This window comes from Nothobranchius furzeri, chromosome 15, assembly GCF_043380555.1.
Source record: "Nothobranchius furzeri strain GRZ-AD chromosome 15, NfurGRZ-RIMD1, whole genome shotgun sequence".
Taxonomy (NCBI): domain Eukaryota; kingdom Metazoa; phylum Chordata; class Actinopteri; order Cyprinodontiformes; family Nothobranchiidae; genus Nothobranchius; species Nothobranchius furzeri.
The window spans coordinates 64,484,679-64,500,325 of record NC_091755.1 but is presented as its reverse complement, the minus strand read 5'-3'; positions in this window follow the sequence as shown (position 1 = coordinate 64,500,325).

Sequence of the window (15,647 nt, the reverse complement as noted above, 5' to 3'; positions counted from 1 at the left end):
TCACAGGGGACAGCGTCCAGCTTCGATCTAAACACCTCGGCTGGAGATCCTTCTGCAAAAGCCCACTCTCCTACACCACGCAGCATCAGTTATACTATTCAACCCCCACCTCCCTTTTGATTCTGAGAAATGATGGGGTGCTACTTCCACATCCTAATATGGTCAAAAGTAGTTGAAACTTACATAAGCTGGGCAGATCAACATGTTTTTGGAGCATGTACTCAGCAGCTGGGCTGCCTGATAACCGGCTGGCATTGATGAGCAACATGTCAACATGCACGTACACAAAACACTGCTTTTAGCTCCTACAGATCCCCCCCATGGGGGTGTCCACCCCCATTAATAAGCTGGCTACATAACATATAACTTAACACATAAGTGAACGTTAACATAAACCAGTAAATGGGCGTCGAATGGCAAAATGACAAATACACTACAAACTTCAACCAAACTATATAGGCATATATGTAACGACGAAGTAACTGCAAACCAACACTTGGATGAGTACACAAAGTAAGTATCAGCTTCAAAACACAATATGGAATGTGACGTCTTTAACCAGCTCAGTCACATCAAAATGCATGCGCAAACTGTAAGGGGGCGAAAACCTGTCCGCTGTTCTTAACAGGAAAAATTCCCCCTTGACCTCCTGGCCCCAAACAGGACGGTCAATAAAGCACAGAGTGAGCATGCAAGCCTAGCCTAAGTATATGGCAGACATTAGGTAACAGTGAATTAACAAAAGAACGCACGTAAGAGAAAACAAACTGATGAAACCTTCCAACAGAGAACAAAAATCATAAGCATGATCGAGCATTAATTACCCTTAGCAATATTGCAACCAGTAACTGTACGTGAATATGCAATCAAAAATACAAACTCATGTGAAATAAATGATTGACGTGGATACGAATGAACGACTAGATGATGTCGCTGTGACTAAACCTATAAAAGTTAAACACAACAGGAGGTGTAATGAATATACTCAACGTAACAACACAACTGCTCAACTGAAATAGAGAACGGAGTCAGAGTCCCAGCTGCAGAACTGAAAAAGAAATGGAGTGAAGAAAACATAAGAGTCAAGTTCAGTTTTATTGATGACTGCTGCAGGGGTCTTGCTGCTGGAAGAGGGCTTTGAGGCCGATTCCTTAGTCGAGTGCATGTAACCACAACAGCAACATCTATGATGAGACGCAAAGATTACTCCGCCGTTGTCCCATCAGCCGTCCCATTCTTCAGGCACATTGGGTGTTGTGCTGAGTCCATTGCGGCCATTTCCATTTGCACATATTGAGACGACGCAGCAAGGTTCATTTGGGCAGCCAGAGTTCGCTCCCACAGTCTCCTCACAACAGGTAGGATGCAACATGCCAATAGAGAAATCAGAATTAGTACTACTATTGCACTAATTCCTGCTTTTACCAAAATAGCTCCCCACTGACCCAATTTGAGGGCTAAGGAGTCTAAGGACCAGCTTTCCCTGCCTGCATTCTCCTTCAGCTCTATCTTTAAATCTTTCAATTTCCTCATGCCTTCAGTAAATGCACCATCAGGGGCCGTATTACTTGGAATGTAGGTGCAACATTCTTGCCCACTGGAGTTCAGAAACTTACAGAGCCCACCTTTCTCGGCCAGCAACCAGTCCAAAGCCTGGTCATGCTGCAAAGTCATTTTGACTGTGGCATGAAGTTGTTCACCCAAGAGGCCAAGGTTATTTACTGTGTAATTTAAGATTCTTTGCTGATTAAAATAAACATAGTTGATCCATTTCACATTCTTATTTATTGTTATCCAAGGAAGAATTGACTCTAAACCTGCTATTACCTCATCTCTTGCTTGAAATTCTATGGGAATTCCTGTTGGCAGTCCTATGGCGTTTAAATGCACTTTATGATCAAACACATCATACCTCTTTGTCCTACGTCTATTGGTAGTCTCCAACTGAAGTAATTCACTCACACCTTCATGCAAGATAGTCACTGGAACTTTCATACGTACTAGCGTACACAACCCAACCCAAAAACTTGGCAAAACATTCATTAGAACATCACCACCACACATCCAGTAGCTGTCGGCCACTGGAATGTCTTGCTCACCTATGAGATCCATAGTGGGGATCGTCATCGATATGTTATCACAGTCCTGACTAAGAGTTACAGGGTTTTCATACCAAACAGGGGTATCAATGAGAAGTGGCGTCATATTTGCATGCGGGAACCAGGATAATACCCAAGTGACGTTACAGTTGACAGATGTATTACCTACGTCCACTCCTCCATCGTCAGCGAAACCTCCGCTTGCAAAACATTCATAATCAGCACTATAATCAATTTTGTAGTCCGTTGGAGGACCATTTTGGTCTGTTTGGATCGCAAATTCAGCACATTCCTCTAGGATGTTATATTCTGCATATTTTTCAACATATTTGTACTTATCTCGTGTACCATGGAGCAATCTGCATTGGAATCCACACAATGGCATCTTAAGAAGAGGTGGAATCTTTTTATTTATCTCTATTACCTTTCTAGTCTTACATGTGCGTTGTTGTGTAATGGCACACTCACTAGAAGTATACTTTTCCGGAACAACCTCAGGTAACATTCCGGGTGCTTGAGCGCACACTATGCAGTCATTAGGAGTCATTTCTCTTGTCGTATACAAAGCCCATTTATACCAACTATTTTGCATGGCTGCATCCCAAAGCCTATCCTCAATAGCCAAATGTCTGCTCGCTCTAGGGGAGATAGGCCCTGTGTTACCGCCGGACCTAGGTCTAATTGGCCCAAATAGTGTCTTAGGTACAGCTTTGCGATTGGTCACTTCTTGTTCATTTTGTCCTTTCTGAGTGAGATTACGAACATGGTTACTACCAGAGGTTGCCGTGGGAAAGCCAGATTTCACAGCTACACCTCCTGTGGGAGTTGTAGTACTGACAGGTGGCTTAGCGTTTACGCTTCTCAGCTTGCTAATTGGCGTTGTTTTAGATCTTGAAATCAGTGGAGTCACTAGCTGTAAAAGAGAGGAAGAGCTCCAGTCGGCCCTCACCTCTCCAACAGGCGCTGTGGTAGTCAAAACATCAGGGATCACAGTAGCAGTAGCGCTAGTAGTTAAAACATTACTTGGAACTGTGGTTATATCACCAGTTTTAACAATTGCTACGTCGAATGCAGGCAGGGATGCCGACCTATGTTGCATCCGGCCTGCTGAATTGTACTTAACTTGATCATGGTATGCTGCCTCGTCGTTGGCCAAGTCGTCTGGCGTATGCTCTTGTGATGGGTCGACGAGTCGCTCCTCGGCCATCGTCTCCATCTTCACCTCCTCCAGCACCATCATCAGACCCCCTAGTGTTATCCAAAACAGAACTGTCATCAGGCTTAGCACGCCCTTCTCTCCTCCGGCCATCATGCCGGTTTGTTACGTTAGGCACAATACTGCCCTGAGTTTTGTCTTTGACTTTCGTGCAGTGCGTCAGATGATGCCACGTCGATCCTCCTTCGACCTGGACTGCTGTTGGCGTTGCTCGAACCACTTTGTAGGGACCCTCTCGTCGCGGTTCGTGCCACTTCCTCCTGAAAACTTTGATGTACACCTGGTCTCCAGGAACTACCGGCCCGTCTGCGCCTGCGCTAGAGATGAGCTCCTTTCTCTTTTCCTGCAAATAGATGGCTTTATGGATGCTGGTTAGTTGCTTGATATAGCTTTTGAATTCAAGCTCTAGCTGTTCCAGCGAAGGCCCCTTGTGGGGTCCTCTAAGCTGAGGAGCTGGCATTGGCCTGCCTGTTAGGACCTCATGAGGTGAAAGATGCGTGCTTCTGTTAGTTTGCATGCGATAGCTCATTAAGGCAAGCGGCAATGCATCAACCCAGTTAAGGTTAGTACAAGCACAGATTTTGCAGATTTTAGACTTCAACGTCAGATTCGCTCGCTCGACCATCCCTTGGCTCTGGGGGTGATAAACTGATCCTAATCGTTGCTTTATCCTTAGTTGTTGCAACACACCTTTAAGGACTTTTTCAACAAAAGCAGGACCATTGTCCGAGCTTATTTCCGACGGGATACCAAAGCGAGGAATCACTTCTCTGACTAGAAACTTTACCACTGTTTCTGAACCTAGATCTTTAGAGGGAACAGCTTCGATCCACCGACTGAATCTGTCAATGATCACCAGCATGTACCGTTTCCCATGCACAGACTTAATCATGTCAACATAGTCAATGACCAAATGTTTGAAAGGACCTTCGGGCACTGGAATGTGTCCCGCTGGGACTGTGATGCCCTTTTTTACATTGTTCTCAGCACAAATGTCACACTGATCTATTACTTCCTCAACCATGGCTTTTAGGTATGGTGACCAGTAACCTTGTTTGTTAAGTCTTTTCAGCACCTCTGCACGACCACAATGATCAGGACCGTGGCTTTCCGAGATTAGCATCGTCAGCAAGGAGACAGGTGCAACGATCAAGCCCTCATGAGACCTCCACAAGCCGCTTGAGTCCATTGTTGCACCTCTTCTTCTCCAACACTGCTGCTCGCTTTTCTCTGCCTTTTCCTGAATCAGAATGATGTCTTCTGGTGTTATTGCAGGCTCTAATGATATTACAGGTGCCAAAATGGCTTCTTCACACCTGGAGGCAGATTTTGCCGCCTCATCTGCTGCATTGTTGCCTCTGATGACATCACAGTTACCCTTGCGGTGCGCAGGGCACTTTACAATGGCCAGTTTCGATGGAAGCATCATTGCTGAGATCAGCTCGTTGATCTGCTTTCCATGAAGGATGGGTGTACCATCCGTCTTCTTAAAACCTCTTTGTCTCCACACACTTCCAAACAGGTGACAAACACCATGGGCGTATGCAGAGTCAGTGTAAATAGTTGCTACCTGGCCACTTGCCAACTTGCAAGCTTCGGTCAGGGCTTTGAGTTCCGCTAGCTGCGCAGAACAGGGTTGGTTACACTTTTCAGCTTTTACTGTTTCAAATCTGTCATCTACTTTTTCCACAACAGCAAACGCTGCATGGTTTCCTAAGTAGTCTCTAAAACATGAACCATCAACAAAATAGGTGACATCAGATTGGTCGAAAGGGGTAGATTCCAAATCAGGCCTTAGCTTAGTGTATCTAGATACCTCGGCTATGCAGCAATGTGGTTCTCCTTCAAACTCAAAGGGAACACTGTTAGCAGGGTTTGCTGCGGTACACCTCTTTATGACAACGTCAGGATATGTCAGTAGTGGCATATACTGCAGGCATCTTGCTTGGTTTAACACAAACTTCCCTCGGTTGATTAGTTCAGATATTTTGTGATGTGTGTAGATGGTCACAGGATATCCCATTGTTATCACTGAGGCTTTCTCATAAGCATAATGCAAAGCAGCCAATCCTTGATAACAAGGGGGCCATCCCTGTGCCACATTGTCAAGTTTTGCACTGTAGTACGCAATAGGTTGTTTCCGACGTCCACTGCATGTGTCCTGCATTAACACTGCAGAGGCATACATGTCATGTCTGTTTGCGACGTACAGCAAAAATGGTTTTGTGTAGTCAGGTGTTGCTAAACTTGGCGCAGTTTGCATGTCTTGTTTGATGGTTTCAAAAGCTATCTTAGCTTCATTTGTCCATTTTAGAGTCGATTTTAAAGACTCACTTCCAGCATCTTTAATCAGTGCCCTAAGTGGTGCGGTTTTTTCAGCATAGTTTTCAATCCACTCGGAGTTAAAACCAGTCATTCCCAGAAATGTCATCATTTGTCCGACAGTTTGTGGTTGTGGAGCTTTGCTCACACCTTCCACGTGTTCTGGTGAAATGGCGACAGTCCCATGGGAGATTACTCTCCCTAGGTACTCTACCTGTGGTTGGCAGTACTGAAGCTTTGTTAGAGAGGCTTTGTGTCCTCCCCGAGCTAACTTCTGTAGGACTTTAATGGAGTCACGATGACAATCATCGATTGTTCGTGCGCAAATCAGTAGGTCATCAACATACTGAATCACAGTGCTGTTCACCTCGATGCCTTCGAGGCTCTGTTTCAAAATCTGATTAAAGATGTGTGGACTGTGTTTTAGCCCTTGTGGTAGCCTTCTGTACGTGAGCTGTCTCCCACGAAACGTGAAAGCAAAAAGATATTGTGATTCTTTGGCCAATGGGATGCTAAAAAATGCTGAACACAGATCAATTACCGTGAAGTATTTAGCTTCCCCATCAATGTTACTCAGTAATGTGCTTGGGTTTGGCACGTCTGCGTCAAAGTCAGTGATCACTTCATTTACAGCTCTTAAATCATGTACCAGTCGGTACTTGAGCTTGTCTGCTTTTAGCACTGGCAGAATTGGAGTGTTACATGTGCTATAGGTTTCTTTTAGTACTCCTGCTTGAATTAGACCTTCAATAGTTGCATTTATACCCTCTTCTGCTTCTGGCTTTAGTGGGTATTGGGGTCGATAAGGCAGTCTTGCATTTGGCTTCAATTCCACTTGAACTGGAGTTGCCGATGTTACCAGTCCAACATCCGTGTCATGTTTAGACCATAGCTGGTCTGGAACTTGTTTTAGCATGTTGGCTTTCAACTTGTTTTGAACTGTTTCTGATTCTGCTAAACCTTGCATGTGTTTTTTGTTTGCGACTGTTACAACCTGTGGTTTTGACATCATGGTGCCGCCGCAGAGAATTTTAATCATTTCTGCATTTTTTGTAGTATAGATTAGCGGGTTATCTGTTTTCTGCCACTCTGTTTTAGTTGCTGTTAACATCATTGGTCCAAGATCTCTTGACCCAAAGCCTTTGTTTACCATTAAGGTAATGTGTGGTGCTGATTCTGGCACAGTGTGCCATTTTTCAATAAATGGGTTTTCTTCCACATTCACAGCTGCACCTTGCTGTCCTATCACGATGTATTGTGACACTAGCCTAACGTGCAAGTCTTTTGTTTCTTTGTCCCATTTTTCTTCAAAGATTCTACTGCATGATGGATCATAAGTCATTGTGCAGTGATAGTCACTGAACGGTACAGTAGCTTCTGGAATTTGAGCTTCAATAAATTTTTCCCACTGTTGAAACATCTCTGAGACTGGCTTGTTAATGTCACCAAGCCAGTAGACCTTAGCGTATTCTGTCTGAGCAGTCATTTGAAAGTTTATTCCAGAGCTATCTACATAAATTCCTTCTGGTGTGCACCAGATTTTTGTTTTTAGTTTACACAATGCATCTCTTCCTAGTAGATTAACTGGAGTTTGGTCTGAAATCAGAATTGGAATTACGATTTCACTGTCATCAACTGCTAGTCTTACTGGAGCTGTTAAGGGGTTTATTTGTTTTGTTCCCGAGAACCCTGTTGTCTTTACGCTTTTCTCAGACATGGGGAGATGAGTTGCATAATTTGATTTTATGCATGAGTAGGTTGCCCCAGTATCTACTAACATTGGGACCGATTTGCCTTCTATTTTAACATTGATCACTGGTTCTTTATTGGCGTTAGCTATTAAAATTGGTAGTTGCTCCTCCCCCCCAGGGCCCTCCGGGCATCCCTAGAATCCTTGTTGTGCTGCCCATGGATTAACTGGACTTCCTCTTCCCCGGTTTGGTCGTGTTCCACGACCACGCCCAGACCATTCAGGGTTTGGAATTGGATTCGGACAGTCTCGATACAGGTGACCCATCTGGCCACACCCCCAACATGAACCTGGAAGTGGGGGTCGGTTCTGCTGCACCCAGCCTTGTCGGGTTGGGTAGCGATTGGGGAAACGATTTGGAAATCGTCTCTGTGGTCCGGGCTGCTGTCTACCATACTGGTTTGGGTAGACATTGATAACCGGTTGAGATGGAGTTTGAGGCGGGGCCACAGCTGTCTGCAATGCTTGAGTTTGACTGTCACTCTTGCTGTCACTTTTCTCCACTGCCGCCTGGGTCTTCGCCTTGTGCTGGAGATCATTTATGTGCAACTGCGTGAGTTTTCTCTGAGCGCACTTTTCTTGCTCAATCATTTTGTTATTGTCTTTCCGATAGCGGTCCACTGCGTGGACTACATGGTCTCTGAACTGCACATGTGGCATTGAGTCCAGTCCCACAACATCCTCCAGTTTGTCTCGCACAGGAGTCGGGAGAGCAGAAATCAGGGATGTTCGGAACAGAGAAGTCATTATCGGCGTCCCCTCAGGACCCTCCTCCGTCTCCAGCTTCCACCGTCTGAGCTGCCTGTCAACAAATGACGCAGGACTCTCAGTCTCTGAAAGTGGCTCACCTTTCAAAGCTTTGGGGTCAATCCTGTTGGGATATGCTGCTCTTAGTATGTTCCAGAGTGCATTTCTGTATGTGTTAAACTCCGTGCCGTCAGCCATTGGGTCCAGCATCCATTGGACTCCATTGGATGCTAGCAATGTTCCCATAGCTGATGTCCCAACAACTCGAGCCAAAATAGCTTTGAGATCTCCAAGGGCAAGCATTAGCCCAGTTGTCTCCTGTTCGAAGGCCCCAATCCACCTTCCCGCGCCATCTTGAATGTGGGGCAGCCGTGAAACCAAACCAGTGAGGTCGAGGCTCTGCCAGGGAATATAATTAGCTCTTGTGCCCTTAATTAAAATTGGGTACTGACCATCATTAGTGTATCGAATAGGTGGTTTTAAGTCATGTCTGGGTCTCAGCTCACGGCTTTCACTGCTAGGACCTGGTTTTTCCTTCTCCTGAGTCAGACCTGTATTTGGGTCACCACGCTCTGGTGAGTGAATGCCTGGTTTGTAAAAAGGCTTGAAATTTTTCTCCTTGCTTGTGCTAGTGGTGTTCTCACTAACCTCATCTGAATGTGTGCCTGTGATGTGATTTAAGGATTTCCGCAGGCCTTCAGATATGTCCTGTATAATTTGGTCAACATCGTTTAGCTCATCATGTACATCCTCATCCTTGTTCTCAAGGTCAATCCAGTATGAGTTAGCCTTCGGTTGCCTTTTCAAAAAATCCTTATGTTCTGCAAAACAATCAATCTCCCTTCGTCCTTCTTCCCTTACCGCTCGACGTTCTGTACTGCAATATTTTGGATGCGTTCCACGAGGTGGAGTTGTTTGTTCGAATTCTCTTTCCTCACTTCCTTTTGCATGCTTTTCTTTGCCAGGTGCTTCATCTGATTGCTGTGATGTTGTTAATTTTAAAATTGCATTGTCAACATCTAAACCCTTAGGACCTTTGTCGAATGTGTCGCGCAAATCAAAATCTCCCGTAATTGTAACGGTTCCCAAAAGGGGATACAGGCCCTCTTCTGCTGGGGCCTTCACTTCCTTCTGGGGTTTGTCCAATTTGTCTTTCATTTTAAGAATGGCATGTTTAAAGTTCTGTCTGTAAATCTTTCCTTCATTCCTGAATAAGTCCAGGATCTGAATTTCTTTTTCTCTTTTCTGCTGTCTTTTCTTAGATCCATCTGCTTTATGATCCTGAATTCTCAACTCCAAATTATCGCACGCCACTACGTCAAAAGTGCCTTCAGATGGCCACGGATTGCATAGTTTTCTCGTCCGTTTTGACCACTTCTCTGACATGTGCTTTATTTCTTTTGCTAAAGCAGGATTCTTCGCTGCCAAAATTCCTGCTGGCGTGACAGACATTTTGAAGTTTCAGTGACACTATTATTCCTTTGATTAGTTGACTAGTTTGTTTATTTATAATCTCCTGAAAATAACACAAGAATTGAAAGTTGAAACAGATACTGGTGACATATGATGCTGTGGTCTTGAGTAATCTGTTGTTGCTCTGTTTACACAAATGTTGAACAATTTATCTTCTTATTGTAAATGCCTTAAAATCAAATCTCTTCTGATGTAACACTAAAGTAAAGTTAGTTCAAAAAGCTTTAGTTATTGTTGAAAGAAAAACTTAATGCCTGAAAGTTTTTATAGGTGAACCTTTTAAATCTGGATTCAATATGTATTATTTTCCCTTTTTTCTTTTTTTTTTTCCCCAGCAGCTGTGCAGTGGCAGGCTAAAAATAGCCTTATGCTGAATCTCAAGCTTGTGTGTGAGCAAAACTCAGCCCACAGGGTGGGGTTTCTCTACGCCCTCTGGCTCACCAACCTATCCACACACAGAGGTGGAGTCAGAGGCGGGATCGCCTCTGTACTTCTGTGTCTGTGCGTGTGTATGGAGAGGACAGCTTGTAGGTGGAGCTTTGCGCTTCTGGACTGGCCCCTCTGCTCAGTCTAAACTTGGGTCTGACAGCTCAGGGTGTCTACGGAGAAACGAACACGCTGACGACACCCAAGAGCATTCAGCCTTCAGATTTTAGCAACTCTCATACAGCTTTATAGCATCACAACACAGGAAAAAGTCAACCACAAGAGAGACCGAATCAGCAGAAGAAGAATCAGCTTCTCTCCAGTTCATCCAAGCAACAGCCCAAACAAGATCAGAGTATTTGACCTTTCACGAGTAAAACAACCACACACAGCAAAGCTTTCACACTTGCATAGAGATAAGAAAAACACACTTCAAAGCAATTTGACACCGAAGCATCATTTTATGCCACACACTCAACACGCATAAACATTATTATTTATTTATTAATCATAATCTATATTTCTCATATTTCACATTACCCAGCTGGTAAAAATAGTTATCATGCTTGTGCACTTCAGCATATATTTTTATTTATATATATGTCACTCTAAAACTAATTATTTTAACTTCTGGTTTTCTGTTTAAAGACTAATCAGAACAAGATCACAGACTTTGAAATTTGTATAACATTAAACATCAAAATTTGGCACTGCAGTGAACAATATTGATCTGTATTACTCCTTTGTTTTTCTTTTTTCCTCTAATTCTCTGGCGCCTGACACACCTTCTCAACTCACGCACCCACTTCTCAACTCGCACACACTCTTATCTCCTCCACACACACACGCTTATCTCACACGCCTGTCCCACCCACAAAACTTCTCTCACAAACACACTCACACAAACAAACAATTTCTGAGCTCTAGAGTTGTTTACAGCCACTTTGCTGCAAACTCTGACGTCAAACATATCTTTGCCAAAAACTCATGAAATTTACCAATCCCCGAGGATTCAACCGAATTACTGGCAAGCTTATCTGTCACAACTTCAGCGCTTTTTCTCAGATCCCAGTCGTTGCCCGGCTTCACCGAGGCACCCTACTGGATCTCAATTGTCGACCTCGTTCACTTGTCCTCACTGGACTTTAATCAGCTGTCAAATTCTATTCCAATTCTCGCTGTCCCAGCTTTTAATTTGTCACAAACTTTGTCCGTCATCAAAATGACTCAGCTGACTTCACACATGTGTGAATAATTTCACCGCTGCTCTGGACAAGCGCCTCTTCTTGTTATTATAACTTCTAATTTATGAGAAGGGCATGTTTTTTTTTTTCTCAGACCAGTTCTCAGTCCACGGAATAACTCCAAAATTGAACAAAAACTGTTCTTACCTAGGGCCCAGAAGTTTAAATTCCGTGGGCTGCGAAACGATCCGAAGAGCACACCTCTTCTCCACCTTCGTGGTCGCCAAATGTGGTTCTTTTTCCTTATCAAAAACAAGAAAGAGACAGGTTTTGTCCAAACTCAGCGGGGGGCATTTATTTACACAACTCATCCATACATCACCAACACTTCACAGGGGACAGCGTCCAGCTTCGATCTAAACACCTCGGCTGGAGATCCTTCTGCAAAAGCCCACTCTCCTACACCACGCAGCATCAGTTATACTATTCAACCCCCACCTCCCTTTTGATTCTGAGAAATGATGGGGTGCTACTTCCACATCCTAATATGGTCAAAAGTAGTTGAAACTTACATAAGCTGGGCAGATCAACATGTTTTTGGAGCATGTACTCAGCAGCTGGGCTGCCTGATAACCGGCTGGCATTGATGAGCAACATGTCAACATGCACGTACACAAAACACTGCTTTTAGCTCCTACACGATCATCATGAAACGTTCAGATCACTTACAACTCAATAGATTCTACCTTCCTGTAACGTTTCAGCCTGTTTGGACCTTTTTTTTCACACAAATGGACCCAGAATGATGTGAAATTGTGCTTCGTGCAACATAATTCTGGGTGCCATTTACAAACCATAAGTGCTAATGACTCCATTCCTTTTTGTGGTTGTAGGGGCTGTTGATTGGAGTACATTAAAACAAACCTGATCACTCTAGGACATTCAGAAGCCAAGTTATAAGCCCACAAAGGTGTAACTGGACTACTTCTTTAAAGTGACACGAGGCCCGGTGACCTTTGGGACATGCTTTGTCCCCCTATAGGAATGTGCGATCATCATGAAACGTTCAGATCACTTACAACTCAATAGATTCTACCTTCTTGTAACGTTTCAGCCTGATTGGACCTTGTTTTCACACAAATGGACCCAGAATGATGTGAAATTGTGCTTCGTGCAACATAATTCTGGGTGCCATTTACAAACCATAAGTGCTAATGACTCCATTCCTTCTTGTGGTTGTAGGGGCTGTTGATTGGAGTACATTAAAACAAACCTGATCACTCTAGGACATTCAGAAGCCAAGTTATAAGCCCACAAAGGTGTAACTGGACTACTTCTTTAAAGTGACACCAGGCCCGGTGACCTTTGGGACATGCTTTGTCCCCCTATAGGAATGTGCGATCATCATGAAACGTTCAGATCACTTACAACTCAATAGATTCTACCTTCTTGTAACGTTTCAGCCTGATTGGACCTTGTTTTCACACAAATGGACCCAGAATGATGTGAAATTGTGCTTCGTGCAACATAATTCTGGGTGCAATTTACAAACCATAAGTGCTAATGACTCCATTCCTTTTTGTGGTTGTAGGGGCTGTTGATTGGGGTACATTAAAACAAACCTGATCTCTCTAGGACTTTCAGAAGCCAAGTTATTAGCCACAAAGGTGTAACTGGACTACTTCTTTAAAGTGACACCAGGCCCGGTGACCTTTGGGACATGGTTTGACCCCCTATAGGAATGTGCGATCATCATGAAACGTTCAGATCACTTACAACTCAATAGATTCTACCTTCTTGTTACGTTTCAGCCTGATTGGACCTTGTTTTCACACAAATGAACCCAGAATGATGTGAATTTGTGCTTCGTGCAAAATAATTCTGGGTGCCATTTAAAAACCATAAGTGCTAATGACTCCATTTCTTTTTGTGGTTGTAGGGGCAGTTGATTGGAGTACACTAAAACAAACCTGATCTCTCTAGGACATTCAGAAGCCAAGTTATAAGCCCACAAATGTGTAACTGGACTACTTCTTTAAAGTGACACCAGGCCTGGTGACCTTTGGGACATGGTTTTACCACCTATAGGAATGTGCGATCATCATGAAACGTTCAGATCACTTACAACTCAATAGATTCTACCTTCTTGTAACGTTTCAGCCTGATTGGACCTTGTTTTCACACAAATGGACCCAGAATGATGTGAAATTGTGCTTCGTGCAATATAATTCTGGGTGCAATTTACAAACCATAAGCGCTAATGACTCCATTCCTTTTTGTGGTTGTAGGGGCTGTTGATTGGAGTACAATAAAACAAACCTGATCTCTCTAGGACTTTCAGAAGCCAAGTTATAAGCCCACAAAGGTGTAACTAGACTACTTCTTTAAAGTGACAACAGGCCCGGTGACCTTTGGGACATGCTTTGTCCCCCTATAGGAATGTGCGATCATCATGAAACGTTCAGATCACTTACAACTCAATAGATTCTACCTTCTTGTAACGTTTCAGCCTGATTGGACCTTGTTTTCACACAAATGGACCCAGAATGATGTGAAATTGTGCTTCGTGCAACATATTTCTGGGTGCCATTTACAAACCATAAGTGCTAATGACTCCATTCCTTTTTGTGGTTGTAGGGGCTGTTGATTGGAGTACACTAAAACAAACCTGATCTCTCTAGAACATTCAGAAGCCAAGTTATAAGCCCACAAATGTGTAAATGGACTACTTTTTTAAAGTGACACCAGGCCTGTTGACCTTTGGGACATGGTCTTGCCCCCAATAGGAATGTGCGATCATCATGAAACGTTCAGATCACTTACAACTCAATAGATTCTACCTTCCTGTAACGTTTCAGCCTGATTGGACCTTGTTTTCACACAAATGGACCCAGAATGATGTGAAACTGTGCTTCGTGAAACATAATTCTGGGTGCCATTTACAAACCATAAGTGTTAATGACTCCTTTCCTTTTTGTGGTTTTAGGGGCTGTTGATCTGAGTACATTAAAACAAACCTGATCTCTATAGGACATTCAGAAGCCAAGTTATAAGCCCACAAAGGTGTAACTGGACTACTTCTTTAAAGTGACACCAGGCCCGGTGACCTTTGGGACATGGTTTGACCCCCTACAGGAATGTGCAATCATCATGAAACGTTCAGATCACTTACAACTCAATAGATTCTACCTTCTTGTAACGTTTCAGCCTGATTGGACCTTGTTTTCACACAAATGAACCCAGAATGATGTGAAATTGTGCTTCGTGCAACATAATTCTGGGTGCCATTTAAAAACCATAAGTGCTAATGACTCCATTCCTTTTTGTGGTTGTAGGGGCTGTTGATTGGAGTACACTAAAACAAATCTGATCTCTCTAGGACATTCAGAAGCCAAGTTATAAGCCCACAAATGTGTAACTGGACTACTTTAAATTGACACCAGATCCGGTGACCTTTGGGACATGGTTTGACCCCCTTAGGAAAGTGCTATCATCATGAAACGTTCAGATCACTTACAACTCAATAGATTCTACCTTCCTGTAACGTTTCAGCCTGATTGGACCTTGTTTTCACACAAATGAACCCAGAATGATGTGAAATTGTGCTTTGTGCAACATAATTCTGGTTGCCATTTAAGAACCATAAGTGCTAATGACTCCATTCCTTTTTGTGGTTGTAGGGGCTGTTGATTGGAGTACACTAAAACAAACCTGATCTCTCTAGGACATTCAGAAGCCAAGTTATAAGCCCACAAATGTGTAACTGGACTACGTCTTTAAATTGACACCAGATCCGGTGACCTTTGGGACATGGTTTGACCCCCTTAGGAAAGTGCTATCATCATGAAACGTTCAGATCACTTACAACTCAATAGATTCTACCTTCCTGTAACGTTTCAGCCTGAATGGACCTTGTTTTCACACAAATGAACCCAGAAAGATGTGAAATTGTGCTTCGTGCAACATAATTCTGGGTGCCATTTAAAAACCATAAGTGCTAATGACTCCATTCCTTTTTGTGGTTGTAGGGGCTGTTGATTGGAGTACACTAAAACAAACCTGATCTCTCTAGGACATTCAGAAGCCAAGTTATAAGCCCACAAATGTGTAACTGGACTACTTCTTTAAAGTGACACCAGGCCCGGTGACCTTTGGGACATGGTTTGACCCCCTATAGGAATGTGCGATCATCATGAAACGTTCAGATCAATTACAACTCAATAGATTCTACCTTCCTGTAACGTTTCAGCCTGATTGGACCTTGTTTTCACACAAATGAACCCAGAATGATGTGAAATTGTGCTTCGTGCAACATAATTCTGGGTGCCATTTAAAAACCATAAGTGCTAATGACTCCATTCCTTTTTGTGGTAATGGGGGCTGTTAATTGGAGTACTCTAAAACAAACCTGACCTCTCTAGGATATTCAG